This window comes from Panthera leo, chromosome D3 (assembly GCF_018350215.1).
Source record: "Panthera leo isolate Ple1 chromosome D3, P.leo_Ple1_pat1.1, whole genome shotgun sequence".
Taxonomy (NCBI): Eukaryota; Metazoa; Chordata; class Mammalia; order Carnivora; family Felidae; genus Panthera; species Panthera leo.
Window position 1 is genome coordinate 86,382,099 of NC_056690.1, and position 13,148 is coordinate 86,395,246.

The window sequence follows — 13,148 nt, forward strand, 5'->3', positions numbered from 1 at the left end:
GAGAGGAGTTATATGAATGCATTTAGCCCTGATGAGGGTCAAAATAGAAGGTGGGTAAGAATTGGCAAGAAGGGGAAGCATGAATGAGTAAAGACCATGTTGCCTAAGGTCAACTCTGAACCTCTGGTTCAGTCCCAAAGTCTATCAGTAGGTGTCCACTGCTCAGCATGAGTATCTCACGTGGGAACTTTTTCAAGAAGCAAGAAATCAGCAGCACAAAACTCTGCTGAATACATATAGTACTGTGTACTGCCACCTTATATTTGCATAGCATTCTATTTGCCAAAACCTTTCACATCTACAGTATTATTTGCACCCATAACAGCTGTGCGATGAAGTCAGGTGAGGTATCTCTGTTTTGCAAGTAATTAAAAAAAAAGAAAAACCAATCTGTCCAAAATATTAGGGAGCTGTGCCAGGTACCCTGCTTAGACCCTGGAAATGCAAGTATGAGAAAGACTTGGTCTCTGCCCTCAAGTCACACAGTAATATATTGGCTCAGACAGATTGCAGAGGTAGTCTATTATAATAAAACCTGATAATTCTATAGAAGTCAAATTTGAACAAGTTTTATGACAGCCCAGAGAGGGAACAATTCATTCTAATAGATTCAGAAAGGTTTCATAGGAAAAAAAAAAAAAAAAAAAAAAAAAAAAAAGCACCAGTTCTGGGCTTTCCAACCTCACACTTTATAAGTAGAGAAGGAGGAGAAGGAGATAAAGGTGTGACAACATAGGACATTTTCAGGAAATGGTGTGACTGTGGTCTAGGGGGTGGGAAAGGGACAAAAACTATGTCAGGTCTAGACTGAACGTATCTTGGACACCCAGGGAGGAGTTCAAACCTGGCCATCAGAAGCCACGGCATCCAGCTTACATCTGTAACTCTGGCACCAAGCACAGTCCCTGGGACGCATGTCTAGGGCATAAATAATCACAACTCTGACAGCAACACAGAGTCACTAAATATCTTGTAGAGGGAAGTGATGTGGACAGTTTTGCATTTTTGAAAGATAGCCCGGATGCCTGTGGAGAATGGATTGAGATGGCAAGAGCATTGAGGATTTATATCTGAGTCAAGAAAATTAATTCCATCTATCAAATATTAATTACAGAACTTCCTCTTGATAGGTACTGACAGAAAATAAAGCTATAAAACCTAAGTTAGACCCAGTCCCGAGAATTCCCGAAGCCCTCAAGAAAGTGTCCTCCTAACTGCTCCCCTGTTGCACCCACCAAGTGCTGCCACAGACCTGTGTCCCTTCACACACACACACAGTACCTAGAATGATCTCGCGACAGACACTGCATGGTCTATCCCGTTCAAAATACTTAGTATCTCTTACTATTAATAACGTGAAAAGACAACCTAAAGAATGGGAAAAAATTTCTGCAAATCATACTTCTGATGAGGGTCTAGGATCCAGAATATATAAAAGACTCTTACAACTCAACAACAAAAAGACAAAGAACCCAATTTAAGAACGGGCAAAAACTTGAATACACATTTCTCCAAAGAGGATACAGAAGCGGACGACAAACACACGAAAAGATGCTCAGCGTCACAAGTCATTAGAAAAATGCAGATGAAAACCGCAGAGGTACCACATTCCACCCACTAGGATGGTTATAATCAAAACTAAGGAAAATAATAGTGTCGACAAGGATGTAGAGCGGTGAGCTCCCCGTGCACAGCTGGTAGGCATGTAAAATGGCGCAGCTGCCGTGGAAAACAGTTTGCCTGTTCCTCAAAAAGTTAAAACACAATAACCGTATGACCCAGCAATTTCACGCCTGGGTTTATGCCCCCCAAAAAACAGAAAACAAGTACCCAAATACTTGTACACCAAACTTCATAGCAACTCTATTCACAAAAGCCGGAAAGTGGAAACGACCCAAATGTCCTGCAACAGAAGAATGGATAAGCTAATTGTGGTATATCCACACAATGGAATATTACCCAGTCATGAAAAGGAATGAAATACTGATTCCTGTTGTGACATGAATGAACCTTGAGAACATCATGCTAAGTGAAAGAAGGCAGATACAAAGAGGCTCAAATTACAAGATTACATTTATATAAAATACCCAGAATAGGTAAATTTGTAAAGAAAGAAACCAGATTGATGATTGTCTGGGGCTTAAAGGAGAGGAAATGGGGAGTGACGGCATAAGGTATGGGGTTTTCTTCAGGGATGATAAAAATGTGTTAGAACTTGATAAAGACAGTATTTGCAGCACATGGTGAATGTACTAAATGCCACTCAATTGTGCCCTTAAATTTTAGGATGTACGGATTTCACTTCAATAAGAACAGCAAGAATCCAGATTCACCTCAGGTCTTTCCAGTTCCAGAAACCACCACATTTTGCTGTTGGCCTTGCATTCATTGATATCACGTGGCCCCTCAACCACCCTGGGCCACAAACGCGCACTGAGCCTCACGGGACATGCTGAGAATAGAGCCCTGTCGCACACCTGTGCCACAACTTTCCAACAGATGGAAGTAGATGATACAGAATGCAGTCCAGTTGTCAGATATGTGATTTATGATGTAAGGAATCACTAAGTGCTTATTAACCAAATGTCAAAACATTATTTGTATTAATGCTATATATATACACATACACATACATACATGGTGTGTGTGTGGTCAGGATTGGGTAAGGTTAGTACAGGAGCAGGTAGAGAGGTAAGAGGGACAAAGGGACACAGCAGATGTGTCCAACAACCTACTGACCGGGGATCCTACAAGACATTAGATGTAACATAGCATCATCCACTCTCACGGGCTCCTACAACCTTCAGTGAATTCCATCCCCACCCACCCCCTGCCCCCCGGCAGCAAAGAATCAGGGCTTTGGGAGCATTGGGAGAAAAAGGGGAAGAACTGACAATAGCCTGCAGTAACCCCTTCATTCCCAAGGCGTCCAAAGCCAACTTGGTCAAGAGGCGGAGAGAGCGGACGGGCGCTCGCACTCTGAGGTGACTAAAGTCGGGGGACCCGGAGGCTACAGATCCGAATGAAAGGCGCAGAAAGACCTGTGGCCGAGTTCGGCCGTTACAAGCTGGCTAAGGACGAGCCCTATTCATCAGCATCTAACCAAAGACAAATAGAGACTGTGCTTGAGCTATTTTTGTGGTGTAGCGAGCCATTTTTTGCATGATTTATGAAGGAATTTTGGCTTGAGGTTTTCTTTCTAATAGAGCTGTTCTGTACAAAAGAGCTTCATCCTCAAGGAAGTCATTAATCAAAATATTACCAGATTCCTCCCCTGTCGCACATGTCCCAGCTAACCACATAAGTATGAGTTCATCTCACAAGTCCGCCTTCCACTGCATGCTCCTGGGTGACCCGGGTGGGGTGACCACCTTCAGATAATGTGGTTTCCTTCTCTCGGGCTGTCGACACGGGCAGACGCTTCTCTGTCTCCGCAGCCTCGTTGCTTCCGCCATCTGCAGTATGTTCTGCTTTCGCCGACGTCTGTGCCTTTTCTGATCATTGGGAGGATTCTAGTCTCTCCTCAACTCCCCATGCAGGTAACCCACCCCATCTCCTGCAGGAACACCTGACGTGGGTGGTGGGGAAGCCGCTCCCCTCTGCTGTCGTTCCACACTTGCTTGGACACCTACTGACAATGCTGGAGAGCAAGGGGTCTGCCCAACACAAAGCCTGTGCTAGACTTTGAGAAGAAGGGACTGAGGCTCAGAAGAGTTTTGAGCGTGTGGGGTCCTTTGTTCCCACCCTTTTGTTCCCGGATGTGAGGTTTGTGCATCTCTAGCTGAGACGTTGGGATGTTCTTGTTGTCGGGAGGCCCAGAGTGCCGACAAGACTTCGACAGGAGTGTTGTAGTCTAGGGCTCCGCTCCCTGCCTCAAAGCGTCTCCGTAAGAGAATCTTTCCAACAAGGGACGCGTGGCTTCCCTCAGCCCACCATGCCCTTAGGACTTCGGCAAGTCACAGAGCCGCCCCAGGAGTTAGTCACTGTCGAGGGACCGTCTGTTAAGGACTCACTTCCATTCAAAGCAGAGACCTCAGGTTGTCTTCAGTAGAGAACTTCCAGGGCAGGGTTCTGCCGACTATGGCTCAGGGGCTGAGTCCAGCCTACTGTCTGACCTTTATCAATAGTCTGGTTGGACTTGGCCTTGCTCACTTGCTTAAACATCGCCCATGGCCGTTTTTGCGCTCTGATGAGTAGCTGCAAAGAGACCGCGTGGCCTACGAAGCTGAAAATAGTAACTATGTGACCCTTGACGGAACAAGTTCACCAACCCCTACCGAGGGTAATAAATACTTAGAGAGCAGCATTGATTGCTTAAGTTCATCCTTGCTTAGTCTTGCTTGAAGGAAGGAAGGTTAAGCCCAATGGTGCAGACACTGGTAAAAGTAGCTCACTTTTCTGATTCTCAAGAACCATGCTATCAGAACCTACTACAAATACAATTCTTCTAGAAACACACTGAGAGAAAGGACCTCACTGACTCCCTCGTCCTGCACTGTGCCCATCATTGAATTTACAGGTTCATGGAGCATCAGCCATCCAGCCAATTACAGCTTTTTCCGTAGCTCCTTTCCTGACGAAGCTACTTACATCATGTCACCCACGGCCTCCGTTCCGCTGCACAAGATTAACCTTGAAAGTGTGAACTCGGCCACAGAGACTCTTGTTTCTAGGAGGTTACTTACCTTGAGATGTGAGTTCTGCTCGCTCTAACTCTCCTTTCCCGACGTGTCTCTGGTTAAGGGCTTCCTGTTTGTCATGCCCTCCTTGCCTCGCCCCTGCTCTCCACTGGCAGTCTGCTGCTCTCCTCGCGTGGTGGGCACTGGAGAAACAGCTGGGGCTCTGTCCCTGGGCCCAGAGCTCTTGGCCTCTTCTTGCCACCAAACTCCTTCAGGTGCGGCTGAAGCAAAGCATTAATTATCTCACCAAGCAGTGCTTTTTGAAGGATTAAAACTAGCCAAGAAGTGCACCTGCTTCCGGAAGCATCTTTACCATTGTAGCTCTTCAGGTTGACTCCACACTCGGGTGGAGTTCTGTCCTTCTCCTCCCCACCCCCCTAAAATTCTACCGTGGGGAACGATGTGTTTCTCATCCTCTGTTCTAACCTGAAACTACACACGAAAACTTTCAGTTAATTACTTTGCCTTTTCTTCCCCATTTGTTTTCCTGCCAATCAAAGCACTTCATATTCAGAAGCCTCTGAAGTGCAGGAGGCTTCTTATCGCTGCCCCTATCTAGGTGTGTTTCCATCCTACCTTCTAGATACTCTTTTCGGTTTTGTGTTTGAATCTCCCACTCTGACACAGGAACCGCACAAGTTGGCATTTGCTAACAACTCTTCCTGCAAGTTTAGCAGCTTCTCTGTCTTCAAAATGCAATTGGTTCTAAGTTGTTCCAGAGGGAAACGGGGTGAGTTTTATTTGCTCTTCTGATTTGCTAAGTGATGGAGATTTCCTGTTGGTTAAACCACCACGAGGGACTGTGGTTGGACTGGAGTTCGTGTAATTCCCAGAAATACTGGGCAGGGAGGCTGGCGTCTGCAGAGGAAAAGGCACTCCTGGGGGCCAGCCAGCCCCGCACGTCTCCCTGTGCATCACACATGCAGGTCTGGCCTCTTCTGTGGACCACACGCATGTCTGAAAGCATGGAAGAAGAAAATACAGCTGCCTGTCATTGCACAAATGATTTTTGAGCGGGTACTGTGGGACAGACGAATCCCTCTAAAACACCCGACTCGTGTCACTCTCTTGGATACCTCACCATCCTCAAAAGAATATCCAAACTTCTTACTGACTTACCAGGCTGGATAAGATTGATCTCTATCATCTTTCCAACCTCATGTCTTATACTTCACTCACCCCCATCCTCCACTCCAGACCCACCTAGTATCGTACATTTTGGGGAACACCTTCTGACAGGGCAGGGGCTTTGCACATGGGGTACCTTTGCTTTGACTTCTCTTACCCCCTCCCACAGGGAGGCCTCAGCTCAGACATCCCTTACGGGGTTGCCCATGCCGGGGTAAGTCCTCCTTCTGTGAGTTCACAGATAATCCTTACTGAATCACTCATCACATCCTTTGTAACTGTCCATTTATTTGCTGCATTTCTTCTGAGAGCCTAATAAGGCCCTTCAAGTTGAGGATGAGGTGTTGTTGAGCCTATCCATTGAGCCTTGCATGGTGCCTGGCACATATCTGTTAGATTAATATTTGTTGAAAGCAGGTGAAGCAATGGACTCTACCTATGAAATTTCATAGTAGGTGGTCTCTACACTGATCACAATCCAGAAGCCATCCTGTTTCCAGTGTGTGGTCTTTTCTTTTGCCTCATCTATTTCTCCAATTAATAAGACAAAAAGAAGCCTTGATCCAAAGGGCACAAAGACGTTCGCAGGACAAACTCAAAGATAAATGTTCCCGACTGGGGCCAACTCTTTCTCAAAATGATTCAATGGGCCCTGAACGGAACCTCAAACCTATCAGCTAAAACAGTCACTGTCTACCCAAATGATTCACATCACACCGAATGTCAGAGCTCACTGCAACATTGGACGCCACTTACACGTATGGGCTTGAAAACTGGTTTTGCCAGTTTTCAAACACCCAGACATATAAATCCAGATTTATACAGGCTAGGTACTTTTCCTAAATTTCTCTATCTTTTATAATTACTTCCTAATTCATCACCCACATGCAAACACGCACACACCATCATCATCACCAGCATCATTATCACCATCATCATCCTCACTTTCACCCATATCCCGTCATAAAGTTATTGCTATTATTAAGAAAGTAAAAATGGAGGCAGCTTTTCTTGTTTCTCTGTAGGGTCCATCACTTCTGGTTTCTTTATCCTTCTTGGGGCTCTTGGAATTTTGTAATATAAAGAACCTAAGAATTAGCCTTGTATCTGCTCCTGGGGTATATAGGCATCCCAGTATCTTGGCGCCAGGAATGCAATATTGCCCTCCTTGACGTGAAGCTACATAATCTTACTAAGCAATTAGGGGAGATGTTAAAAGACCACATGACCAACAATGAATCCCAAAATAAGCAATAAAAACATCCTGGGACAAACGAAACTGCTTACACCTCCAGAGAACACCTGTCCTAAGTGTTCCAACCAGGAGAACAAATGGAGGTGAAGACAGGGCAAATTTGTGGGACAGAATGAAGATTATCTACCGCTCACAGAGATGAACAAAATTCCTCCCTGCAGTGTTTTCTAGTGACCCTTATTAAGGAGCTTTCAACAGTTTAAGAGTAAAAATACTCTTTAACATTACCATTTGTTGACAGAAATAGGAAACACAGCTAAAGTCATCACATCACTGGATGGAGTATTACATTAACTACCTCCTGCCTGTCTGAGGTCACCAGGGCGCCAACTCATTATTCTAACACATGGTAAGTAAAGGGAAAAGCAAGCGTTTATCCTTCTTTTCCTGCACAAATTGCATTTCAGGGCGACCTAAGTTTCTTTTTATAGAAAAATGTCAGCTACTAAGTGGAAAAAACAATAATAGATATTATTTTTAATTGCTATTTTGTCACTCCTATTAAAATAATAGATTGTGACAATTGTTACTGGATACTAAAGCCATTAGGTGAAAAGTTAATGGGAACTTTTTATAATAAAATATACTGATGATTAATAATACCTGATCAACCCTAACCTCACTAAAGTGGTATAACCAGATAGATAGCAGGGGATTTGGGGATAAAGCAAGAAGAAAACAGCACCACCTGAAAAGATGTCTCACCAAAGCTACTGAACCTGAATCCAGCCCAGCATCTAGAAGGAGCTAGTAGTGTCTAGGAAATACAGGGAAGAGAAGAATGATTTAAAAGCACCATGAGGAAGCAAGAGATACTACAGAACAATGTCTTGGGTTCTCAATAAACAAATGGCAATTATGATTAACATAAGAAAATATAACTTAATCCAGCAAATGCCAAAAGGTGCTTGATAGCTTTAAATATCCTTTCCTGATTAAAAACAAAACAAAACAAAGCAAAACTCAGAGCAGTTTTAGAATTTAATTAACATAATAAGGAAAACTGGTTAGAAACTAATGCCAGACTTGATGGTAAAACCCTAGAAGCAGCTCAGTTCAATTCCTAAGTACGACAAGAATGACCACTGTCACTGCCAATATCTAACATTGTCCTGGAAGTTCCAACTGATATTATAGGTTGAAAAAAAAGAATAAGAATTGTAAATACTGAGGAATTATTTTGACTTTATTATTACTTGTAGATGGTCAACCTAGAGAATACAAAAGAATCAAATAAAAACTGATAAAACAATAAATAAAGGGTCTAGCAAAATCGTTTTATAAGACTCAACACCTTTATTTTGTCTAGCAAAAAGTACACATATATGTACATATGTATGTATATGTGTGTATATATATATATATATATGTGAGTGTGCCTCAAGAATACGTAGCAATTATACAAAATGTATATATCATATCTAATGAAGTAACATAAGTCTTGAATAAAAGATAATATATTATGTTCCTGTATAACGAGATCCAATTTGGGGAAAACACATTGAAAAAAAAAATGTTAATTAACCTGAAGTTTTCTAATCTCTTCCATCTCTGAGTAGGTCAGTCTGTGAAAGACTTCATGAGGTTCTTGCTGACCCCACTCTACAAGAGATTGTGGAGGCCGTGGAGGCAGTGAGGTGCTTTTCCTCAGCATCTAGCATGGTCTGTGTGTATGAGTGTTCACAGAATAAAGGTGATCTTGATGAGCAAAAGCTTTAAATGCATAAGAGCAAATTGCATTTTTAGCAATAAGAAAAATGAAGCAAGGCACTTTGCATACCAGGTATTAAAATATATGATAAAGCTTACAATGTTAAAACAAAGTGTTTTATCCTATAAGAATTGATAGTTCGAAAGCAGACCCAAAGAATGACAGATTTTCAGGGGTAGAGATTCGAATGTGACTAGACGAACGAAGAACACTGATGCCGTGAAACGGTGGCTGAATGCACGGTCCTGGCCAAATGCTGGGAAGCTAAGAAAATCTGAGAGAATTTTCCCCTTGGGGCCTTGTTGGGCCAACACCCTCCTCCACACCTCCTCTAACGCCCTATATTTCTCCAGTGGATTAATCGCCTGTGGGCCATGAGTTCATCATGGTCTACACATTGGAAAATCTCCCCCCTTTACCTCTCCAATGAGAAGACATTATTGCCATGATCATAAATGGCAGTCACGTCAAACCATAAGAAAATGGAAAATAAGGAAAATGTGTTCACCAACATAGATCCTGGGAATAAGGCAGATGCCACTAACAAACCCAGAAACACAACACTCTGCAAGGCATCCCAATGAGCACCTCTAGCCAAAGACTCTGTCACTGGAGAATGTTGGTACTTATTCAACTAGAACAAATGGCAAGCTTGCATTTATACAAATGTTAGGAATTAAAGGTGTTGCTGACCTAAAAAATAAATACGGCTTAGTGACCTTATGTGGCCCAGATGGCCAATCTGAATGGAAACCAGGGTCCCTTCAACGATTTCAAAACAAGTTTACCTCTACAGGACAGGAGGGAATCTGTTATGTTCCTGTATTTGGCCACATTACAGGAAGACTATCTGTAGAAACCACGTCGCCAGTCTAATACAATCAGGCTTGAAATAAGAAGCAGTAAATCATACATACCACAAATACAGAACTTTTTCATCTGAATTCTCTCCTGCTAAAGAGTGAGTTAGTGAAAGAAGTAATTATATCTGTGGCAGAAAGTCAGCTTGCCCAAGAAGCCAGAGGAAGCCTCATTCAGGAAGAATATCGAGAGTACTACCAAGCAAAGGAAGAGGCCCGTACATACTTCTGGAAAAGAAGAAGCCTCACTCTCTTGGATGCTTCAAATAATTACAGAATATAAAATACTCTCTTCCTTAAACTGGCTTTGTCTCCTGTGAATGTTTTGCCTTCTTTTCAACATTAACATCTAATTTCCTATGTCACCCAGTGTTCCAGTTGATGAGGATTGTGTAGATATTTCATGTATGTGTAAAAATGTTTTCTCATAATTAATTAAAGTTGCATTAAGTAAAGTGTAATTAGGTCACATGGCAAAAGATTTTTCAGCAATGAACAGAGAGTGAATGGTTGCTCTGTAAGTCATGCTGTCAAGCCTCTTTCTTATAAACCCGGAGTTAATTGCAGGTTAAAAAAAGAAGTACAGGTTTTCAGCATACGATAACGACGACATTTCAGTTCATCCGAGAAAGAATGGATTGTCTACCAGATGGTATTAGAGAAACTGACTTACCAGTGGGAAAAGCTGAAGTCAGCTCCTTATAGACTTTGGTCCTTCCCTGGGCTGCACAACCTGTATACACCCGCTTGAGAGGCCTACAGCTTGCATCTGGGTGTAGGACCTACGCTCTGCCAACTACATTTATACCCTAAGAACTCAAATTTGGGGCACCTGGGTGGCTCAGTCAGCTAACCATGGGACTCTTGATTTCTGCTCAGGTCATGATCTCACAGTTCATGGGTTCGAGCCCTATGGTTTCTTCCTACTCGTTCGGGGCTGTGCATGAAGCCTGCTTGGGATTCTCCCTTTCTCTCTCTCTCTCTCTCTCTCCCTTTGTTCTTCCCCTGCTTGTGTGCATGCATCTGTGTGCACATGTGTGCGTGTGTGCATACAATTTCTCTCTCTCTCTTTCTCTCTCTCAAAATATAAAAATAAAAAGAATTCCAATCTGAAGCCTGGGGAGTTGCAACAAGAAAGCACCAGGGCTACGAGGTCCATTCTGGCCCGAGGTCTGCAGGCTCGGGGCCCCAGCAATCCAGAGCCAGCTGCACACAGTGGAGCGGGTGTGCTGGTGTGCACACTAGCAGGGAACAGGGCCCCAGCCCAAGCATCGGCTGCAGGGATGGAGGTGCTCACCAGGTCTGGTGGGTGGCCCTGGAGGAAGTGCGGTAAGCCCAGGGGCGCTCAGCAAGCTTCTCCCCCGCCCCATTCATTCTGCAGCCTGCTCTGAGTCCTCTACCCTTTCAGTAAGTTGCTTCCTTCTCAACTTAGAAGGAAGTCCTTGGGGAAGTTACAACTAAGAACCCTGATCAATTTGCTCACCTGTTACAGCAGAATACATTTCAAATCTATTAATAATTTGAATAAGAAAATTATTCTAGGGGTGCCTGGGTGGGTCAGTCAGGTGACTGACTCTTGATTTCAGTCATGATCTCATGGTTCCTGAGTTGAGCCCCATGTCGGTTCTGCACTGAGAGAATAGAGCCTGCTTGGGATTCTCTTTCCCACTCTCTGCACCTGTCTGGCTTGTGCACTCGTTCTCTCTCTCTCTCTCTCTCTCTCTCAAAAATAAATAAATAAATAAATAAATAAATAAATAAATAAATAAGAAAAAGAAAGAAAAATATTCTAAAAATTAAAGGATATATTTTATAAGCCTGAGGACAGAGATGGATTCTTGAGTTGGACATCACACACACACATATAAAATACATTAAGATACATACATATTAAGGTGTATATATCTTATACCAAAGTCAGGGCAATTTTTTCTACATAAAAATTCACAACTCCGACATGGTAAACATTATACACTAATGAGACACAACAGTAATATCTTTTAAGTGTAAAGTGCTTAAATATCAGCGACCAAGAAAATCCCACAAATACCCATAGAAAAACAGGCAATAGACATTAAACATCAATGCATATAAGAGCAGATACAAACAGAAAAATGTAAAAAAGTATTTAATCTCACCAGTTATGATCAACAAACAGTAAAACAATGGCATACTAATTTTTGCACATCACATGTGCAAACATAAATGAAGAGAACGATAGTGACCGTTGTTAACAAGGGTGAGAGGAAACACTGATAGCCAGATGCTGTTGGGTCAGTGTAAACGGGTAAGCATTTTCTATAGGCAAGAGTTAAGCAGCATATATAAAAAATTTGACTTGTTAAATCCTCTGACCCAGCCAAGCTTCCTCAAGATATTTATCCTAAGGATGAAAAAATTCAGCCAATCTAGCAAAGATCTGGCTTTTAAATGTACAAGTGTTTATTGTAGCATTATTTTTCTTAATATAAGTTGAGAAACATCAATATTACCATCTCCAGCAGACTGGTTCAATTAATGAACTGTGGTGACTCCATAGGAGGGACACTGCTGCTCTCCCATGGCTATCCAGATCTATATTCCGACATGTAAAATACCTATGGTATCCTAAGTAGAGAACTTTTTTCAACACACATACGCCCATAAAAAGAAGCCAATAAATGAGTCATTCTGAAAAACGGTACCTGGAGTAAGAGCGTGCACCGTGCTTCTCAGCTGGTTTTAGCACCAGCAGGGGCTCAGCGGGCTGAACTCGGGGCTCCTTTGTCTACTGTCCTCTATCTTCCTGCTTCATTTATATCCTTCCCTCTGCTGACGGTCTCAAGATTTCAAGGAAATAAATACTTACACGAACATTTTCAGGACTCCTGACCTCAAGCATTAGAGCCTGCTAACAACCAAGTTCCTCTTTGGGAATCTAAGTGACCCCAGGAAGTGGCAGACAGCCATGCTCCGTGGATGGACAAGGACTTGTACGATCTACTATCTCTGCCCTCCAGCCATCCGGACAGACTCCATTCCTTTCTCCTCTATTTCCTATTTGATAACATTCTCTCTGCATTACGGTTAGTGAGAGAGCGTGAGAATTACCCCCATTAACAAAAGAGTATGGGCTTTGCAGAGGACTTGCGTTCAAACCCCAATCCATCCTGGACTAGCTGCGGGGCCCACAGTCACAAGCACGTTGGTGGCAGCACAGACTGCCGAGCCTCAGTGGGACACCCAGACAGGCAAACAAACACCAACCTCGTGTTACAGGGCCAAGTGCACCCCACCCTTAGCGGGGCCCAACTGGGGCCCCTCCAAGACATGAAGTGTTGAAAAGCTTGTTTGGCTTCTTGCACTGTTGGTATCAGCTACATCCAAACTCATTTAAGGGAATTTCAACTTTCCCAAACAGCGCAAAACATATATGTGCCTAAATTAAAATAGATACTTGCTGGATATTTCTGTTGCAAATTTCTAACTTTTCTTATTGTCATGATAGCTGTCCCCTGCATTGCTGGTGCCCCGAG

General features: G+C 43.1%; 1 protein-coding gene across 7 annotated transcripts in view; it reads right to left on the minus strand.

Moving 5' to 3' along the window:
* Positions 1 to 12,529, minus strand: part of CD226 (CD226 molecule) — an 87,259-nt gene extending 74,730 nt beyond the window's left edge. For 3 of the 7 annotated variants that reach the window (XM_042910498.1, XM_042910492.1, XM_042910494.1), the window contains exons 1-2: positions 12,318 to 12,529; positions 4,686 to 4,900 (exon numbers count right to left, since the gene is read on the minus strand). The gene's annotated coding sequence lies outside the window, so the exon portion shown is untranslated. Of the gene's footprint in view, positions 1 to 4,685; positions 4,901 to 5,255; positions 5,397 to 12,317 lie in introns of those variants that run through there. The other 4 variants (XM_042910493.1, XM_042910496.1, XM_042910495.1 and 1 more) reach the window with 3 other exon arrangements.
* Between the last annotated feature and the right edge of the window lie 619 nt (positions 12,530 to 13,148).